This window comes from Bos grunniens, chromosome 19, assembly GCF_055505025.1.
Source record: "Bos grunniens cultivar Pamir isolate PY7600 chromosome 19, Bosgru_T2T1.0, whole genome shotgun sequence".
Lineage (NCBI taxonomy): Eukaryota > Metazoa > Chordata > Mammalia > Artiodactyla > Bovidae > Bos > Bos grunniens.
Window position 1 is genome coordinate 64,069,814 of NC_141183.1, and position 22,156 is coordinate 64,091,969.

At 37.7% G+C, this 22,156-nt stretch overlaps 1 non-coding gene and 2 pseudogenes across 1 annotated transcript; all 3 read left to right on the top strand.

Annotated features, from left to right (window-relative positions):
* On the top strand, positions 1-933 carry LOC147352850 (olfactory receptor 5W2-like; annotated as a pseudogene).
* An 18,672-nt stretch (positions 934-19,605) lies between these two features.
* Positions 19,606-19,712, top strand: LOC147352851 (U6 spliceosomal RNA). The gene has a single exon (XR_015148491.1). It is a non-coding gene; the product is annotated as a U6 spliceosomal RNA (small nuclear RNA).
* Positions 19,713-20,871: 1,159 nt separating this feature from the next.
* On the top strand, positions 20,872-21,811 carry LOC147352852 (olfactory receptor 5W2-like; annotated as a pseudogene).
* Positions 21,812-22,156: the final 345 nt, after the last annotated feature.

Here is a 22,156-nt window from a genome sequence, read left to right on the forward strand (position 1 = left end):
CAAAAATTTTCATAAGAACAAACAAGAATGGAAGGAGAGAATTGTTCCTCTTTTACTGAATTCATTTTCTTGGGAATTACTGAGAACATTGAGAACAAAGTGACCCTATTTACCATTGTTCTTGTTTATCTCATCATTCTTCTGGCAAATATTGGAATGATAACCCTGATCAGTATGGATCCCCAGCTGCACAAACCCTTGTACTTTTGCCTCAGCCACCTCTCCTTCTGTGACCTCTGCTATTCCACAGTCATCAGCCCTATGATGCTGGTGGACCTATTTGCCACAAACAAATTAATTTCTTTCTATGGCTGTGCTCTGCAATTCTTGGTCTTCTGTATCCTTGAAGATTCTGAGTGTCTCCTGCTGGCAGTGATGGCCTATGAGCAGTACAAGACCATCAGCAGGCCCTTGCTCTATGCAGTCAGCATGTCCAGTGGGGTGTGCTCCCTGCTCATGGCTGGAGTTTACCTAGTGGGGATGGCAGATGCTCTGATACACACGACATTAGCATTCCACTTATGTTTTGTGGGTCAAATGAGATTAACTATTTCTTCTGTGATTTACTTCCACGTTTCCTCCTTTTCTGATCTGATATACAGGTCAATGAGTTGGCATTATTCATTGTTTTTGGCTTCATTGAACTGAGTACCATTTCAGGAGTCCTTGTCTCTTACTGTTTTATCATCCTTTCAGTCTTGAAGATCCACTCTGATGAGGGGAGGTTCAAAGCGTTCTCTACCTGCACCTCCCACCTAACTGCAGTGGCAATTTTCCAGGGCACTATGCTCTTTATGTATTTCAGGCCAAGTTCAACCTATTCTCTAGATCAAGACAAAATTACTTCATTGTTTTACACTCGTAATTTCAATGTTAAACCCTCTGATTTACAGCCTAAAGAACAAGGATGTGAAACAAGCCTTAGAAAAATAAAATTTAAAAGATTATGCTAAATGTTCATATTTCACACACAGAAAAACACACCCATTGTGGTTTTTGTATTTGTAAATGTATGTTGCATCATACAAGAGAAAAGAAGTTGTCTCACTAAAACATAAATTAATAATAAACATTGATTACAAAGCCCAAATTTTAGAGATGCTACAACTTCCAAATACAGCCCACTCATATGTATCAAGAATTTATATACGGCATGTTCTCTTTGTTGAAAACTTTCCTGAGTGTTCTAATTTCATCACATTGCTAGATAATTCTCATGTGTTTACTGACAGATATTTGAACTTTTTATGAAATACTCTACGGTATGTACTGTGCTTTCTGTACTAATGAATATAAGCTAGTGCTAACCATAAGCATTTGGAAGCTGTATAAAAAAGTCATAAGATTTCACAAATCCTGGACATGGAAGCAACCTAGATGTCCATCAGCAGATGAATGGATAAGAAAGCTGTGGTACATATACACAATGGAGTATTAATCAGCCATTAAAAAGAATACCTTTGAATCAGTTCTAATGAGATGGATGAAACTGGAGCCTATTATACAGAGTGAAGTAAGCCAGAAAGAAAAACACCAATAGAGTATACTAATGCATATATATGGAATTTAAAAACAGGGTAACGATAACCCTGTATGCAAGACAGCAAAAGAGACACAGAGGTATAGAACATTCTTTTGGACTCTGTGGGAGAGGGAGAGGGTGGGATGATTTGGGAGAATTGCACTGAAACATGTATAATATCATATATGAAATGAATCGCCAGTCCAAGTTCAGTGCATGATACTGGTTGCTTGGGGCTGGTGCACTGGGACGACCCAGAAGGATGGTACAGGGAAGAGGAGGGTTCGGGATGGGGAACATGTGTATACCTGTGGCGGATTCATGTTGATATATGGCAAAACCAATACAATATTGTAGAGTAATTAGCCTCCAATTAAAATAAATAAATTTACATTTAAAAAATAAATAAAAATGGGGGTTATAAACATAAAGCTAAAAACAAAACTAGTATGTCTTTGGATAGATATACTCAGTCTCAGATCTAAAAATCATTCAAGTTGGGAAGTGAAAGGATATTAGTCAGAGGATGGAACAATTTGATGGATTTTAAGGTGGACAAACCCATGTCTTTTAGAAGTACAATATCCTTGTTTGCCACAACATAGAAAAAACTTGAAGGGAGCATGCTAAGTGAAATAAGTCAAACAGTAAAAGGTAAGTACTGTATAATCTCACATATATGTTGAATCTAAAAAGGGTGAACTCATAGAAATAGAGAGTGGATTGGTTGTTTCCAGAGTCTAGAAGGTGGAAGAGATTGAGGATGTTATTCAAAGTGAATAACTGCTAGTCAATGAATAAGTTCTGAGGATCTAACATACATGATGATTCTAGTTAACACTTTTGTACAGTAAACTTAAAATTTGCTGGAAGAATAGATCTTAATTGTCCTCGTCAAAAGCATACTCCAAATTGTAACTATGTGACTTAATGAATGTGTTAATTAACTTCATTGTACATGTCATAATGTATACATATATCACATCTTCATTTTGAATACCTTACACACGCTGTTTGTCAATTTTATCTGAATAAAGTTTGAAAAAAAGAAGAAACGTTTTTTAAGGGTCAATGGAAAATACCTGGGTAAAGTATATCATTGTGCATTCCTTATCAACTATTCATTTTTCTGTCACTTTCTCCATGTTAACTTATTTCTCCTCTTTCCTCTTCTTAGTCCTGGTTGAATGTCTCTCTCTGTCCCTTTGTGAATCACAGACAGCCACATACTTAAAGCCTTATTTATTTCACTCTGTGAGCATTTTCTGCTAATGGATTGAGCATTCTATCCACTACATCCAAAATATTCCATGTTTTCTGGGGAAATAAATACATGACAAACTAAACACACTATATAATATTTTTGAGTGTTAATTATATCTCAGTAGCAAAATTAGCACAAAGATAGCATCTTCTGTACATATATACTGCAGTATGTATGTTGTATGCATACACACAACATATTTTTGAGAAGATACATAGCATGGTGTGGATACTAAAATAATGTCTCCATGAATACATGCATATTGGTTATACTAGGAGTAAAGAACTCTGAGTTCCTGATATTTGACTATTGCATCTGCATTTGTTCTTGTTTCCTGAAGGCTACAGCATTGAATCTATTCCTTCAGAAAGTGTGGTTTTTGACCATATATCTGAAAAACATTATAAGACTTAAAGACATTCATAATATTCCATTGAAACTGCAAAAGTTAAAAGTCATTAAAGTTCTTAGGTTTTCTTACTGCCATTGCAGTTTCCTTATGCAAAAATATTTTAGAATTTCACTAAAGTCTAAAAAAGTGCCTCTTGTTTTCAGGGTAGTATTTATAAGATGTCATGATTGGTTAGGAAAAGAACTCATGGTGGATAAAAAGCTACAGAGAATTCTTATTTTAGATAAAAGTGTTAAAAGTCTATCTCTAGTATATTTTATCAGTTCACCCAAACTCTTCTGGAGTTGTTTCTTATGAGCAACAATATGGCAGGAAAAAGCATAGTTTGAAATATAACAAAGTCCAATCAAAATAGGGTGTCACTAGACTGCCATGAATAAACCATTTCACTCCATCTGGCAGAAATTCCTTACCGTATCTAAAGACCTATTTGATCTAAAATAGGCATAATTTATTTAATCTACTTGTGTGATATAAAAAAGAAAAAAAATTGAGTCTATTAAAGTAAGACCAAAAATGGAATTCACTGGTTTTATTTATCCCATAAATTGCCTGGTTAAATACCAAATTATGAAAATATTTTTTAGGAAATTGACAACTCAAATGAAAGCTTGAACAAGAACATATAAAAACTTTTCTATTTTGGGATTCTAAAAAATTAGAAACCAGCACTATAAATTTTGATGTATTTCTCTCTACTTCAATCCCCATCCCTATACTTCCCTTTTTATATCACATATTTCTCCTGCATCCACAAATATAGCAAATATCATTGTAAAAATGCAATATTATAAACTACAGTGTGTAATAGGCTAATCCTACTGTCAAGTTCTTATGTCTTGACCATTTCATCCTTGCCACTGAAATACTTAAGGAGAAATATGGCATAACAATAGTAGATTTGAGTGTATGTCTAAGGCAGAGAAGAGAGAGTTAGATATGGGGCATATAACTTCACTTGTAAAAAGTAATGTTCAAAAAAATAAAATAAAAAAAAAATAAAAAGTAATGTTCAATAATCCAATAAGTACATAGGTCCGTGCTAAATACAGAGGCAGTGACCTTTCAACCTCCCTGGACATCTCTGTCTCTAGAAATGTGCCATGTACCAGGCAGTAATGTCAAACTAAACTTAACACAACACTCTCCCTTTCTAGCCCTCAGATTCCCCTGTGTAAGACAGAGACGTCAAGTAGATTTCCTATAATGTCTTTTCCAAATGATACAACCTGTACATAAAATGTGACTCTACTGCTGTGTAAATCAATTCCAGTACTGGAAAAGATTTGGAAAACATTTAAAAAAATGGAATTACTTTATGTTGAATTCAGAAATTGTACTGTACTTGTAGACTGTTTTAACCTTAAATAGTGGTTACATGAAGCCATCTATATAGTATGAAATTCAGAAGACTAAACACTTTCAAACATAGCTCTTTGATCTGACTTGCAATTCAAATTTAGTATCTCATAAACTTCTCATCAAAGCGAATATCCAAATGTAGTAGCCATCTAGTAAGTAAAACTTAAATAAAAAGCTAATAGCAAATAAGACTGTTCTATACATCAGTGTCTCTTTTGCTGTCTCGTACGTATAGAACAGTCTTATGGACTCTGTGGGAGAGGGAGAGGGTGGGCAGATTTGAGAGAATGGCAATGAAACATGTAAAATATCATGTAGGAAACGAGTTGCCAGTCCAGGTTCGATGCACGATGCTGGATGCTTGGGGCTGGTGCACTGGGACGGCCCAGAGGGATGGTATGGGGAGGGAGGAGGGAGGAGGGTTCGGGATGAGGAACACATGTATACCTGTGGCGGATTCATTTTGATATTTGGCAAAACTAATACAATTATGTAAAGTTTAAAAATAAAATAAAATTAGAAAAAAAAAAAGTTAATAGCAAATAAAAACCACATTATGAGTCACCTAAAGAAGAGTAAGATGGAAATAATTGAATTAGAAATTGTTAGTGAGGATGTGGAACAAGTATGGCTTTTACAATTTACAATTAGATGAGAGTTGCCAGTACACTTTATACAACTGTAAGCTGTGTCTAATACAGTAGAACATATAATAATATATGTTCTATGGCTCAAAAATAGCTTCTTTGAATTATACCTAAGAGAAATTAATGAATATGACCAGCAAAAGACTTATACAAAAATGTACTTCATTGAATTATCTGTTATAATATAAAACTGAATTTTATATTTTTAACCAAATTTTCAACACTCTAGATCAGGGCTTGACAAACATCATTAAAGTGTTAAATAGTGTATATATTAGAATTTATAGTTCATTAACTTTGTCAAAATCCTCAGATTTTACCTGTATCACAAAAGCAACCATGAAAATATACAGATAAATGGCATGTCCATCTCCAATAAAACTTTAAGGGTCAAGTATACTGACCCCAGCTCTAAATTAGATAAATCACTGTATGGTAAGTTTATACCCAGGAAAGTTATACAACAATGAGGGTGAATTGATGTCATGTGAAAGAGGTCATAAATAAAGCTGTGAAAGCTGTATGATTTTGTTACTGTACACTTCAAAAGTACCCAAACTGAGTATCATGTGTGCCTGCTAAGTCGCCTGAGTCCTGTCTGACTCTGTGCAACCCTATGGACTATAGCCCACCAGGCTCTTCTGTCCATCGGACTCTCCAGTCAAGAATATTGGAGTGGGTTGCCATGCCCTCCTCTAAGCGATCTTCCTGACTCAAGGATTGAACCTTTGTCTCTTTTACCTCCTGCATTGGTAGTTGCATTCTTACCCAGCTGAGTCACCTGGGAAGCCCCTGAAGGATCATATTTGGTATCAATTTGTGATGGATGTGGTGGGGGGAGGACAATTTCTGAGATGTTAGTAATGTTTTCTCTTTGTTTTTATTCTGGGAGCAGAATTTCTTCATTACTGAGGCATACATTTATAGAAGAAATTTTCTAAATGTGTATTTAAAACTCTAAAAAAAAGTTTTCCTTAAACAAAGAATGTTCACTGTCAGAATATTTTAATGATAGTTTCTTATACAAAATAAGTATTGATTATATATTTGTGAAACTGATGTAGTGCACACATTCATATCTCAGTACACAATTAATATTTATATTACTAGAACTATTCCTTACTTGTAGAACAACACTGTCTATAGCCACTCACTGGCTCTCCTAGTTATTCTCCCAACAATCATGAGACATAATGAAATGTGGTACCTAATCATGCAGTGAACACTGTATCACAGTACTCCAGGTTTGAGGAACATACAATCATGTTCTGAGAAAGTCATCTTCTGAGTAGATAGTTGCCTACACAGGCAACTGATTTTACTGTTACCGTGGGCACTAGGAAATCCTGAAATCTAAATTTTTCTCACTTCTTTTTATCTGATGCATACATTTTCTCTTTGATACATGTTTTTCAGTTATCTCAGATCTCCATTTTTAATGGAAAATCCCATTGGGAAATATTTTAGGTTTCCCAGCTTGTATTAATAATGTATCTACCCAAAGTCAGGTTGAAATTATTGGATGGGAGTATATTGAAAGGAGGTTATCCTGTGTGGTCTTGAGGAGTACCACTGATAAAAAGCTAACGCTGGGTCTGGCTGATTAAAATGTAACCCAAGGGATTTTTGCATCCCAGAAGATAGGGACTTACCTGAGAGAAAAATTAATTAGGACAGAGGTAGAATTAGGTGACCAAGGACTATTCTACACACATTGACAGTGTGGTAGAAAGTGAACAAATCATGGTCGCTAAACTCTTTTGTAACAACAAAGAGATTTATTGTAACACAAGAAATCAAAATTTTCTTGATTTTAATTGGTGGAAAATTATTAACAATTAGGCTTATTGTTATGTGGCTTAAGCTTTGCCTCAACTGTATCTCCACAGGAGGACAGTTGGTATCTGAGGATTGAGGCTGTCACAACAAGAATGGCAGTGACATATAAAAAGACATAAAAAATTATCACTATTATTTTCCTAAAACTAAAAACACAGTAATTGCATGAAATTTAGTTTGATGAGTTTCCTAGCTTTAGAGAAAAAAAGAGGTAAAGACCAAGAAACAATTAAAAGAAATAATCAGAGAAGTAACCCCCAAAATAAAAAGATAATCTTGAAAGATTGTTGCTGAACGAAAAGATGCTGAGATTCTTGGCCTCTGGAGGAGAAGAATTCAATCTGGGGCCAGAGACAAGGCTTGATCACTCAGAGCTTTTGTGTAATAAAGTTTTATTCAAGTATAAAGGAAATAGAGAAAACTTCTGACATAGGCATCAGAAGTGGGCAAAAAAGTACCCCCCTGCTAGTCTTCAGCTGGGTGTTATATAGTCACTGCTGCTGCTGCCGCTGCTAAGTCACTTCAGTCGTGTCTGACTCTGTGTGACCCCAAAGATGGCAGCTCACCAGGCTCCCCTGTCCCTGGGATTCTCCAGGCAAGAACACTGGAATGGGTTGCCATTTCCTTCTCCAATGCATGCAAGTGAAAAGTGAAAGTGAAGTCGCTCAGTCGTGCCTGACTCTTCCCGACCCCTTGGACTGCAGCCTACCAGTCTTCTCCATCCATGGGATTTTCCAGGCAAGAGTACTGGAGTGGGTTGCCATTACCTTCTCCGTATATAGTCACTGCTGCTGCTGCTGCTGCTAAGTCGCTTCAGTCGTGTCCAACTCTGTGCGACCCCATAGGCGGCAGCCCACCAGGCTCCGTCACCCCTGGGTTTCTCCAGGCAAGAACACTGGAGTGGGTTGCCATTTCCTTCTCCAATGCATGAAAGTGAAAAGTGAAAATGAAGTCACTCAGTCGTGTCCGACTCTCAGTGATCCCATGGACTGCAGCCTACCAGGCTCCTCCATCCATGGAATTTTCCAAGCAGGAGTACTAGCAGTCTGTTAATGAAAGAAAGGAATGTCTTAAAATTCAGAATGGCACCAGCCCCCTCATCCATAACATGCACTTTGGGATAATCTTGGCACCAGATGATTCGTCCCAGGCCATGAAACGATTGACTTGAATCTTGTAGAAGGCCAGATTACCATACAAATAGTTTCATTTACATAGATTAGGGGAACAATGTCTGAGTATAACATACTGGTTTGTCAAGTAGGTTCTGAGCTGTTAGGCAGGACCAACTTGAAGACAGAGTTTGGGGTAAGTGCATAGTACATTAATATAGCTTAAAACAAACATTTCCATAAGAAAAATGCATTGGTTAACTCAAGGTTTGAGAATAGTTAACTTCAGGTGAAACCAGATGTCATTATGGCAACACAGTATTTTAAGAGAAATCTCCTTTTAAATTTGTATAGAGAAAGAAAAGAAATATCGCTAGTCTGTTTCCTCCTGCTTCTTAAGAGAGATAAAAATGTCTGACACTTGCAGGCATATTCCTCCTATTATCTCCATTTAGAGACCCCTGGCCTTCCTGCCTGTTACCCTCTCATTCCCCTCTTTTCTTTTAGGAGAATTATGTTGCCTAGGGTAAAGGGGCGTTTTTCTCATTCCATAACTGTTTCTGAGCTGACAAAGGGCATTGTCCCTAAATTGATGAGACAACATATTTTCCTAACCCTCATACTGAGAATTTCTGATCCAGGGGCCCCAAATAGTAGTTGGAAGAAGCTGCAGCAGTAGCAGGAGTTTGAACAATCATTTGTAACTTAAAAACTTTCATGCAACTAGAAACAAATCCAGTTACACAGTTCCAGATGCAAGGCAAAATAGTCATTAAAACAAGTTAAAATCAAAAAGCTAAAAGTCATGCTATGTCCATAGTTAAAGTACAAAGTGTTGCACCAGTCCATTTTAGGGTTGTTAGATGTCATCAGATGAAGAAGAGGCATCATATATGATTGTTGTTGAAGGTATTCACAGAATTGGAAAAAGTATTTTCCTTGAAGTGGAGATGTCCACCACGGGAAGCCTTCCACTGATGAAGAGGGGAGCGCTCCTCAGACCCAGCAGTTAGACTGATTGTGAAATGTAGTGCAGGAGTGATCCCAGGACAGGAAGGCATTGTCTTGAGGATCAAACGGCACACAGGATTTTTGGAGTCAGCAGAAGTAAGCTCACATAGGTTAACCGGCCCATTTTTAAAAGTACAAAGTCAGAGCATAGAAAGTAAAGATATAAAATGAAGTCACTTAGTTCTGGTCAGGGTGCCACCTCTTAACTCGAGTGTGATGTACCCATGAATCAATTCCTGGCACTTTGACAGCTGTGGGAGAAGAAAGAATAACCTGGTAAGGTCCTTCACAGAGGGGCTCAACGGATGGGACCCCAGACCCTAAAGTTTTTATGAGGACCTCGGTTCCTGGCTCAAAAAGAGGCTTGCTTGACTCAGAGGCTGGGTCAGGAGTCGTCTCTCAGTGTTCTGTTAATGCCTGTTGAAAAGCTGAGAGCTGAGTTACATAACTAGTTAATAAGGTTTCAGGATCTATAACAATGTCTGTGCATAAGAAAGGCTTTCCATAAATACATTCAAAGGGGGACAGTCCCTCCTCTTGGGGGGCAGTTCCAGCCCTCATTAAAACTATGGGTAGGACTTAATCTAATTGTCCTGCATCTCTTGAGTTAATTTGTGCAGATGTCTTTTGATAATGTCATTAGCCTTTTCAACCTTTCCTGAGGATTGGGATTTTTCAGGAACAGTGTGAATGATATTTTATTCCTAGAGCTTTAGATACCCCCTGAGTTACAGCAGATATTTACTCGCTGCCCTTTGCTTAACTCTAGAGCTTGGGTCAGGGCCACAGGCTCTGCTAACTGAGCACTGATTCCTGGGGGAGAGATTTTGCTTCTAAAACCTGTTCAGCAGTCACCACAGTGTAACCTGCTTTACACTTTCCATCCCAAACAGAAGAACTGACATCATTAAATATTTCCATGTCAGGATTGTCTAATGGGGTATCCATTAGATCCTCCCAAGCTGCATAGTTTAAAATTAGGAATTTGGAACAATCGTGATCAGGTGTTTCATTTTCCTTCTCAGGAAGGAAAGTGGCAGGATTTAAATTTCCACAGACTTTAAGCTTAGCTACTGGGCCTTCTAACAACAATGACTGATATTTAAGAAGCTTACTGTCTGTCATCCAAATATTAACCTTAGAATTTAAGATTCCACTTACATCGTGAGAAGTCAGCACAGTAATGTTTCGTCCATTAATTATTTTTAAAACTTCAGGTAGTGACATTGAAACATGTAGAATATCATGTAAGAAACGAGTTGCCAGTCCAGGTTCGACACGCGATACTGGATGCTTGGGGCTGGTGCACTGGGACGACCCAGAGGGATGGTGTGGGGAGGGAGGAGGGAGGAGGGTTCAGGATGGGGAACACATGTATGCCTGTGGCGGATTCATTTTGATATTTGGCAAAACTAATACAATTATGTAAAGTTTAAAAATAAAATAAAATTTAAAAAAAACAAAAAACAAAAAACAAACAAACAAACAAAAAAAAACTTCAGGTGCTAATAAAGCCACTTCCCCCAATTACTCTTAGGCAGTGGGGCCACCCACGTGAAATTACATCTAATTATCTGCTTAGATAAGCAACAGGTTGCTGGTGAGGCCCTTGGGGTTGTGTCAAAACTCCCAAGGCCATACCTTTTCTTTCAGTGACAAACACATTAAATTCTGACCTTGTGGGTAAGCTCAGAGAGGGAGCTTGTAGGAGAGTAGTGTGAAGAACCTTAAAAGCCTTTTGAGTATCTGGAGACCAAGCTAGTTTGTTTGTCGGTTTGGGCCTGCTGAGTTTCAGCTATAAGTTTATATAAAGGCCAGGCAAGTTCTCCATAACCTGGAATCCAAATATGACAGTAGCCTGTGATTCCCAAAAATCCTACCAGTTGTCTTAACGTCATAAGTAAGGGATGATTTAGTATAGGTTTAATTCTCTCAGGGCCTATGGCCCTTCTAATATGATTAGGCCCAGATATCTAACAGATTGTTGACAAAACTGAGCCTTTTATCTTGAGGCCTTGTAACTGCAGCCTACCAGAATGTTTAAGAAATCTTGTGAGGTTCATGAACAAGCTTCTTCTGTCTCAGCACAGAGCAAAATATCATCTACATATTGTAACACCACTGCTTCAGTACTATTAAAGCTTTGTAGATCCCATGATAAACTTTGTCCAAATAAGTGAGGACTGTCAAGAAATCCCTGGGGCAAAGCTGTCCAGATTAACTGAGAAGCTGGCTGCATAGGGTCTTCAAAGGCAAATAAAATTGACTTTCCTCTGCCAAAGGCACTGAATAGAAGGCATCTTTCAAATCAATTACTATAAATATTTGGCTCATTCAGGAATTGCAGACAATATAGTATAAGGATTAGGCACCACGGGCTGTAAAGGAACTACAGCCTCATTTATTATTCGTAAATCTTGAACTAGTCTCCATTTGCCATTTGATTTCTTTATAATCAAAACAGGAGTGTTGTATTGACTGTTACAGAGAACTAATAGTCCCTGCTCCTTTAAATTTTTGATGATGGGTTTTAACCCTTCCTTAACCTCAGGTTTCAGTGAATACTGCTTCTTATGTGGAAATAAGCGCAAGTCTTTGAGCTTGACAATGACAGGGATAGCATTTTGTGCTCAACCCACAGATTTTCCATCAGCCCATACTCTAGGATTTACATTTTGTTCAACTAAAGGGAGAGGAAAGGAGGACTCCTTATTCATGAAAACAGAGGCATAGACATTGCTCAGTATATCTCTCCCCAAAGGGGTGAGGGAGACTCTGGCAGGATCAGAAACTCGTGTGAAAAAATACCGCAGTTACAACATAAAGAATAACTGAAATAATGTTTTTTGGCTCATCCAGACTGTCCCATTATGGAACCGGATTGGGAAGAAAGTGGGCCAGGGGCTTCAGTAAGCACAGAGTAGGTTGCTCCAGTATCTAAAAGGAAATCGACAGATTAGCCCCCCACAGTTATTAATTCCCAGGGTTTCTCAGGTGTAATTAGGATGGGAGCTTGTGTGGGGACCCCGAGACACCTTCAGTCCTGATTGTCTTGAGAGTCTGACCCCTGAAATCTACGCCTCTGGGGGCAGTCTCTCCTGTAGTGTGGTCCCTTGCAGACCAGACATGGACCCGGGGGGTGGTTTGAATGCTTGAGGACAATCCCTCTTGAGGTGCCCCTCCTTTCCACAGTAATAGCAAGCCCATGCCTTCTCACTTCAGTCCCTCTGGGCATTTTTCTCAGGCTGTTTAAGAAGGGTTCGTACAGTCATTGTGAGGGCTTCCACCTTTTCCTTTGTCTTTTTCTGCCTTTCTTTATTTTCCTCATATTCCCTATCTTAATAGACTGTCTGAACTAGTTGTAACAGAGTATCTAAAGACTGATTTGTTCCATAGGTCCGTTTTAATAGCTTATGGCAGATATCTGGAACAGAGTGAGTGAGAAATCTATCCTTTAAGATCACTTTTCCATTGTTTTCTTCAGAACCAGTCTAATTATAAAACAGTATTATACTTAAGAGCCTCTCCAACTGGCCTCCATTCGTCATCCTCTAGTGGGTACTGTGGCCATGCAGTATCACATAGGAAGACGAGGTGTGTCTTCTTTAAGCCCTGGGGATCAAATCTATCCCAGTTTTTCAGGATACAGTTCAAAGGAGTGAGGCTGGAATTGCTAGCTCCCATCTGTAAGAGAGAAAAAAGTGACCAGTGCCATCTTCCTACTGGAGGCGTCCCTCCCTGCTCTAGATGGGGGTGTAGACATACTTTACACCAAAAGCTTTTCCTTCCTATTCAGACTTAGTCTTTTGCTTACTAACAAAGGCATCATATTCACCCCTCCCGGTTCTGCCACCGAGATGGGGTGGGGATGCACCAGGGTTAGACCTGATGGCATCCCAGACTGATGTCCAGCTCTTCACCATTAAAACCTGGCTTGCCTCTGATACCACTCAGGGTGCAATCAGAGTAACCTTCCAGAATGCCTCACAGGCTAAACTGCTGGTGGAAACATTCATCACCTGAGTGCCTGTTCACAAGCCTGAGTATATTCCTGACTACAATAAGATCGATACGAACTTAAAACTGAGATGTTCCTTTCAATCATCAGCACACCAGTATAATAGTGGACCTCTGGTCCACTAAGAGCCAGCATTACCAAAGGAAAAAACCCATTGCGGTCCTAATATGAGTAACCTTTAACCTAAGAGATGTTCTTGGAGCTATAGTTCCATCTAGCTTCCGAACTTTCCATTCCTAGTGAGGCTAGGCACTTCCTGACTACCAATCCAGGTTTGGGACCTAAGCCACAGTACACAGTAACAGCATAGATCACAAGTCCGTTGAAAGTCTATCATCCAATAGATCAGGTTAGTGCTTCTAATTAATGTCAACCCACTCCAGTATTCTTGCCTGGAAAATCCCATAGACGGAGGAACCTGGTAGGCTATAGTCCATGGGATTGCAAAGAATCGGACACAACTGATTGACTTCATTCACTCTAATTCTCAGGGAGTTATGAAATGGTCAAAGAGACCGAAAAGTTTGACCGAGAAAGAAGAATTCAGTCCACACGTTTTCCCATTTCTGGTTGGTCCCCGAAGAGAGGTTGGGTGCCTCTTGGCATTTGCAGATTGGTGTAAACCCCTGACAGGTTTCTGCCATAAGCTGAATGAGATCACCGTGGAACCAGAGAGCAGGGTTCCACACTTGCTTCTTTCAGGGTGTTTAATTCATTCACACAAGCACACCACAGAGTTAGTAAAGTACAGCAGAAAACATGTTTGTGCTGAGAACAAAGAACTAGGGCTCCAAGCATCCTTACCTTGTCCTGAAGGATCCCGAAAGAGCCCCCAAGATGAAAGATTGTTGCTGAACAAAAAGATGCTGGGATTCTTGGCCTCTGGAGGAGAAGAATTCAATCTGGGGCTAGAGACGAGGCTTGATCAGTCAGAACTTTTGTGTAATAAAGTTTTATTAAAGTATAAAGGAGATAGAGAAAGCTTCTGACATAGGCATCAGAAGGGGACAGAAAGAGTAGTCCCCTGCTAGTCTTCAGCTGGATGTTATATAGTCACTAGCAGTCTGTTAATGAAAGAAAGTAATGTCTTAAAACTCAGAATGGCACCAGGCCCCTCATTCATAAAATGCATTTTGAGATAATCTTGGCACCAGATGATTCATCCCAGTCCATAAAGCAATTGACTTGAATCTTATAGAAGGGCAGATTACCATACAAATAGTTTTGTTTACATAGATTAGGGGAACAATGTCTGAGTATAACATACTGGTTTGTCAAGTAGGTTCTGAGCCATTTAGGCAAGCCTGACTTGAAGACAGAGTTTGGGGTAGATGCATAGCACATTAACATAGCTTAAGACAAACATTTCCATAAGAAAAATGCATTGGTTAACTCAAAGTTTGAGAATAGTTAACTTCAGGTGAAATCAGGTGTCATTATGGCAACACAGTATTTTAAGAGAAACCTCCTTTTAAATTTATATAGAAAAGGAAAGAAAAATATCGCTAGTTTGTTTCCTCCTGCCACTTAAGAGAGATAAAAATGTTTGAAGCCTATTTCTTCTGTTTGGAGACCCCTGGCCTTCCTGCCTGTTACCTCTCAATCTGTGTCCTTGTTAAATCCTGAATGAGACTTCATATGAAACAGGAAAAATTAGGTATGCTCAATATTTCTAATTTTAACCCATTTAGAAAACACTGTCACTTTATTTTTCCTAAAAACTAACAATACTGTAAACTCTCAAGAGTCTTCTCAAACACTGCAGGTCAAAAGCAGCAATTCTTTGGCGCTCAGCTTTCTTCACTGTCCAAATCTCACATCCATACATGACCACTGGAAAAAGCATAACCTTGATTGGATGGACCTTTGTTGGCAAAATAATGTCTCTACTTTTAAATATGCTGTCTAGTTTGGTCATAACTTTCCTTTAAAGGAGTAAGCATCTTTCAATTTCATGGTTGCAATCACCATCTGCAGTGATTTTGGAGCCCCCTCCCAAAATAAAGTCAGCCATTGTTTCCACTTGTTTCCCATATATTTCCCATGAAGTGATGGGACTAGATGCCATGCTCTTAGTTTTCTGAATGTTGAGCTTGAAGCCAACTTTTTCACTCTCCTCTTTTACTTTCATCAAGAGGCTTTTTAGTTCCTTTTCACTTTCTGACATAAGGGTGGTGTCATCTGCTTGGATTGCAAGGAGATCCAACCAGTCCATCCTACAGGAGACCAATCCTGGGTGTTCATTGGAAGGACTGATGCTAAAGCTAAAACTCCAATACTTTGGCCACCTCATGCTAAGAGTTGCCTCATTGGAAAAGACCCTTATGCTGGAAGGCATTGGGGGCAGGAGGAGAAGGGGATGACAGAGGATGAGGTGGCTCAATGGCATCACCGACTCAATGGACATGAGTTTTTGTAAACTCTGGGAGTTGGTGATGGACAGGGAGGCCTGGCGTCCTGCAATTGTTGGACAAAGAGTCGGACATGACTGAGAGACTGAACTGAATGATACTGAGTAAACTCATATACAATGTTTCTATTTGCACATCTTCTTGGTGAGCATATCTATTCAATCCTTTGCCTGAATTTTATTGTTATAATTTGTTTATTATTATTATTATTATTGATGAGAACATTTCATAAAGTTTGGATACAAATTCTTTTTCAGATGTGTATATATACTTTTCAAATATTTTCTTCACTTTTCAGAGGTATACTTATATATATATATATATATATATATATATATATATATATATATATATATGCTGCTACTGCTGCTAAGTCGCTTCGGTCATATCCAACTCTATGCGACCCCATAGATGGCAGCCCATGATGCTCCTCCACCCTGGGATTCTCCAGGCAAGAACACTGGAGTAGGTTGCCATTTCCTTCTCCAATGTATGAAAATGAAAAGTAAAAGTGAATACGCTTAGTCATATCCTACTCTTAGCGACCCCATAGACTGCAGCTTACCAGGCTCCTCCATCCATGGGATTTTCCAGGCAAGAGTACTGGAGTGGATTGCCATTGCCTTCTCCATTATATATATATATATTTGTACTAATATAATACCAGGTAGTGTTACCTGGTATTATATTATACCTGTATATAATATACAATTATATATATGACATACAATTATATATATAATATATAATTATATATTATACCTGTATATTTATATACAGGTATATATACCTGCATATTTATATACAGGTATATATACCTGCATATAATATACAATTGTATTAGTATTAATATAATACAAATATATAAAATAAATATATATAATATAAATATATATGGGAAATAATTACCCCTAAAATATTCTCTTGTTTATATATCCACACTGCTGCAATTATCTCTTGCTACCTAAACAGTATTCTAAAACCACATGACTTAAATAGCTTCCTGTCTGGCTTAGTTGGTAAACATCTTCCTGAAATGAGGGAGACCTGGGTTCAATTCCTGGGTCAGGAAGTTCCCCTGGAAATGGAAATGGCACCCCACTCCAGTATTCTTCCCTGGAGAATTCCATGGACAGAGGTGCTTGGTAGGCTATAGTTCATGGGCTCACAAGAGTCAGACATAACTTAGCAGTATCTTTCTTTTAAAATAATGATCACTGATTCATTATTTTGTTCATCTTCATGTTGACTCAGGTCACATGAAATATTCAGTAGAAAGACAGGCTAGGTTACAAAGTAACTCACATCTATCAATGGATGAGAATGGCTGGAAAGATGAGCTCATAGTCTCCTCTTCCCCCTTTAAGCAATCTCAGAATCTGTCACAACGTATTCTCATATGGTTAGATAGACTTCCTACCTGGTATCACATGGCTTTGAGATACTGTCTTCCTAAAGACTTAATGCAGGATTTACTTATAGTGGTTCCCCTAGAGGCTCAATGGGTGACTCCATGTTTCTACTGCAGGCACATTTCTGTCCCTGGTTGGGAAATAAAATCCCAATATTGTGTGGTGCAGAGTGGTGGGGGGAAGAAACACAAAAATGTCTTACATTATTTCTGCCAATCTCTGTTGGGCAAAGCAGCTAAAGTATAGCAAATATTCAAAGGGAGGATGAATAGGTAATGTATCTCTAAAAAATATGTGTGAAAAAAATGGACAGTTATCTTTAATCTACCCAAACTGTCATTTGCCCATTGTATAACTCTGTAATTTCCCAATTCCAAATAGATTTATTAATAGCCTTAATTCTTTAATTAGATCTGTCAGCTTGTGTGCAATCTCTTTTTAATTTTGTTGTGCTTATACTTACATAAAGTCCCTGACTGAAGCAGTACATCAACAGCACACATAGTAATTGAGAGTGATTGGCATTTAAATCATTCAGGTTTTTGTGAAAGGAAGGAAGATTAGTTCAGAGATCTCAGGAAGTACCCTTATCACACCAGATGTTAGACCAAGTCTTGGTGGTACAGAGAATTTCATTGGTCTCTGTTGGGAAGGATTTGGGGAAGACCCTAAAGTGAAATTTTTGATATATATTTTCCAAAGAACTAACATGGATAGTTGCAAGCAAATTATTTAAGAAAAAAAGTGGAACTCTGCTGATGTCAACAACTCATCTCCATGCATAATTATTTTAAAGCAGTCATTTGTGGTTTAGTTGCTAAGTCCTGTCGGACTCTTGTGACCCCAGGGACTGTAGCCTGCCAGGCTCCTCTGTCCATGGGATTCTCCAGGCAAGAATACTGGAGTGAATTGCCATTTCCTTCTCTAGGGGATCTTTTCGACCCAGGTCTCCTGCATTGCAGGAAGATTCTTTACTGGCTGAGATGCAAAGGAAGCCCATGTATAGCCATAGAAAAATCCCCCAAACAGGTATATTTCTATTATTTCTACATCATTCCCCACTTTAATAGACAGAAGTACTGAGTGATCAATATTTTAAAAGCACTGCCTACTCAAATCCTTTTATCAAGGAATTTAGAAAATAGAAAATAAACATTGCTCTTATTCTTGAGGGCTTAAATGTAGTAAAAAGATTCTTACATGATTAAAATAAGCATAATTCAGAGAAGGCTGCATTACTTAGGGAATATGAGGAAGTTACAAAGTTAATGAAATATTCTTGGACATGTGGTTGGAGGATGGAAATAAAAGGTTCTCTGGTGATGAAATCTGCTTGAAAGGTAGCACTGACAGAATGACATGGTATCATTATTCATAATAGCTAAAGAGTAGAAATAACCAAATGTTCATCCAGCTGAAGACTGGATCAACAAATTGTGTCATATCCATAAAATGAAATATTATTATTCTAATTAATGAAAAAGATTTCTGAAACAAACACGATGTGGCTGATATTATATTTTCCTAAATTTAATTTATTTTATTGAAGAAAATATAGTAGTTTACTCAAGAAAATAATCCTAACTAGAAAAATAATATATTGCATGCTTCTGTTTATATTCAAGACCAAGAATAGGAAACCACACAGACTCAGAATGTAGATTAGTGGTTGCCAGGGGTGGCAAAGGTTTGTGAAGAGGGAGCAAGAGCTAATAGGTGTAGTTTTCTTATGAGACTGATGAGGATTTTCTGAGTGTAGATGCTGGTGATAACTGAACAACCTTGAAAATATAATAAGGAAAAAAAAAAACCTGTATACTTTAGAAGGGTGAATTTTATGGTATATGTATTATATTTCATTATTAAATAAAATACAGTTGAAATATAGTTTAATTGCTAAACGAGGTACGAAGGATAAAGTTTCAAAAACACAATGAGCAATCCAAAGGCATTGGAAATGATTGAGGGAGATTTTCTGAGTTTCATTAGGTTTCCTCTCTAACTAGAGAAGGAGAAGATAGTTTCAGGGTAACTGTAAAACAATCCTACAAACAATTCACAGTATCCTTCTTACCATAGAGCAATTTGATGACAGTCAGTTTAGTTCAGTTCAGTCGCTCGGTCATGCCCGACTCTTCGTGCAATAGTGAAGCACAAAAACTCAGCTTTTGCCAAGTTGTTTCTGAATTCACAAAGGAATATACAGAAGCAGGAAAATAATTAATAAAAGTAATTTCAGAGATTTAAGTCCCAGTGTACCTGGTAAAATAAAAGGCTACTTGCCTATTGTTCAGCTAGCTACCCAAGATCTCAAGTAGATTTCTAGATCCTAACTTAACGTAGGAGAAAATACTTAAATTTTAGAGGAAAAAAAATTGTAAGTGAGGCATTTTATGCCTGTTTACCCATTAAAATCTGCATTTAATGACTAGAAATCATATTTTCTTTTCAGAACCAGGATTATCTGTCTAAACTTGCTGCTATCCACGGTATACTATTTTATTATTTACTTCATTTGCTCTAGGCTCACAGAAAAGCCTTTAATCCTTTCATCATTGGGCAAGTGTATACAGAAATTTAAGGTATGTTTTGTTTGTGCTCACTTCGGCAGCACATATACTAAAACTGGAAAGATACAGAGAAGATTAGCATGGCCCCTGTGCAAGGATGACATGCAAATTCATGAAGCGTTCCATATTTTTATGAGATGGCTGGATGGCATCCTGACTCAATGGACGTGAGTCTCAGTGAACTTCGGGAGTTGGTGATGGACAGGGAGGCCTGGCGTGCTGCGATTCATGGGGTCACAAAGAGTCGGACACGACTGAGAGACTGATCTGATCTTGTTTATTAAAAAAAATGTGTAAGTACCACAAAATAAATAGAAGCACGTACAAATTCATCTCCGTGTGAACCATGTGAATATATACTTAGATCTAAGGAACAACCTCATTACTTACATTCTATCCTCATATATATTAAAATATATACACATGATCACACATAAATATAGAAATATAATAGCATAGTATATGTTTTTTTAGAAGCAGTTATTGTTCCTCTACTCATTTCCATTTTGTAATCTAGAAAAGTCATTAAAAAGCTGAATGGATGCAAATACATGTGGCAAACTCTGTTATTTTCACTTATTTTTATCTCTTTTCTTCCGTTGGTCAGGATGTTCATCCTTTAACAACAACCACTCCACAAATAGGTAATCAGCATTGTGGGAAAGTAATAAAAAATCTCTAGAAAACCAGTCAATAATACTTATTTCATATCTCAGAAAATACTAAGTGCAACATAGACTAAAAACAATAGCAATTATTTCATTTTTATTTATTATTACTTGAGTGAGTCCTTGATATACTCACTATTTCTAGAACTAAGACAAAAACTTTTAAACCAATCATACTTTTTTTGAGAAACAGAAAAATTCTAATCATTTTACAATTCATATTTTGTACCCAAGTAAATATTTTAAAGTATGGGAAATGCTTAGTCCTTAGATCTTGGGGCCTGATCTAACACTGGTGCTTCTTTGATATTATTTTGAAAAGGTAATATGAGCTAAATTTATCAAAAGCTCCTCCCTGAGGCAAGGAAAGCAATGCTCAGAGATGAGCTTGTATAAAATAACCTATTCATAAATGACATCTACATTTAAGGTCTATCACAGATAGCTATCTACCTTTAAACAGTGGATATACATGATCTTTATTATTTTGTAATTATTAAAAAAAAAAAAAACAAATACAGACAAACTCACCTTCCTCTTATGATATTTTGCACTTGTGCAGAAGTGTTCCACATCCATGTAGCATTTTCTTGATCATTTGCTAAAAGTTTACATCAGAACAAAAAAGGATGGAAAAAGGGAATTGCTTCTCTCTGACTGAACTCATTTTCTTGGGAATTACTGACAACACCAATAACAAAATGGCTCCTTTTACCATGGTTCTACTTGTTTATCTTATTAACTTTCTGGCAAACGTTGGAATGATAACCCTGATTAGGATAGATCCCCAGCTGCACACACCCATGTACTTTTGCTTCAGCCACCTCTCCTTCTGTGACCTCTGCAATTCCACAGCAATTGTGCCCAAGATGCTGGTGGACCAATTTGCTAAGGACAAGTCAATCTCCTTCAACGACTGTGCTCTGCAGTTCTTTGTCTTCTGTATCTCTACATATTCTGAGTCTTTGTTGCTGGCAGTGATGGCCTATGACTGGTACAAGGCCATCAGCAGCCCCTTGCTCTATGCAGTCAGCATGTCCAGCTGGGTGTGCTTCCTGCTCATGGCTGGGGTTTACCTGGTGGGTATGACAGATGCTCTGATGCACACGACATTAGCATTCCACTTATGTTTCTGAGAGTCAAATGAGATTTACCATTTCTTGTGTGATTTACCTCCACTTTTCCTTCTTTCCTGCTCTGATATACAGGTCAATGAGTTGGCATTATTCATTGTTTTTGGCTTCATTGAACTGAGTACCATTTCAGGAGTCCTTGTCTCTTATTGTTATACTACACTTTCAGTCTTGAAGATCCACTCTGTTGAGGGGTAGTTCAAAGCTTTTTTCCCCTGCACTTCCCACCTAATTGCAGTTGCATTTTTCCAGGGAACTATGCTCTTTATGTATTTCAGGCCAAGTTCATCCTAATTTTCTAGATCAAGACAAGATGACCTCGTTGGTTGAGAGTCTTGTGACTCCAGTGTTAAACCCTCTGATTTACGGTCTAAGGAACAAAGATGTGAAACAGGCTCTGGAAAAATTGAAACTTAAAAGATGGTATTAAATGTTAAATTTCACACACAAACACATTTTGGGTTTTGTATTTCTAGAATTATATTTCATCATAGAAGAGAACCAAAATTTTCCCAATGCTTAAAATGTTATACATGGGCATTTGTTATATAGACAAAATTTCGGAAATGCTACAGTCTCCAAATACAGCATGCTCATATGTATCAAGAATTTATATATGGAACCTCCTCTTTGTTGAAAACTTTCCTGAATTTTCTAACTTGATCAAATGTCGTTTGTTTATTATTTCATTCAAACAACATTTCAATTTGCCTGAAGATTTGTTATGTGCTTCCTGAGAGATTTTTGAGCATTATTTATATTTTATGGGTCATAC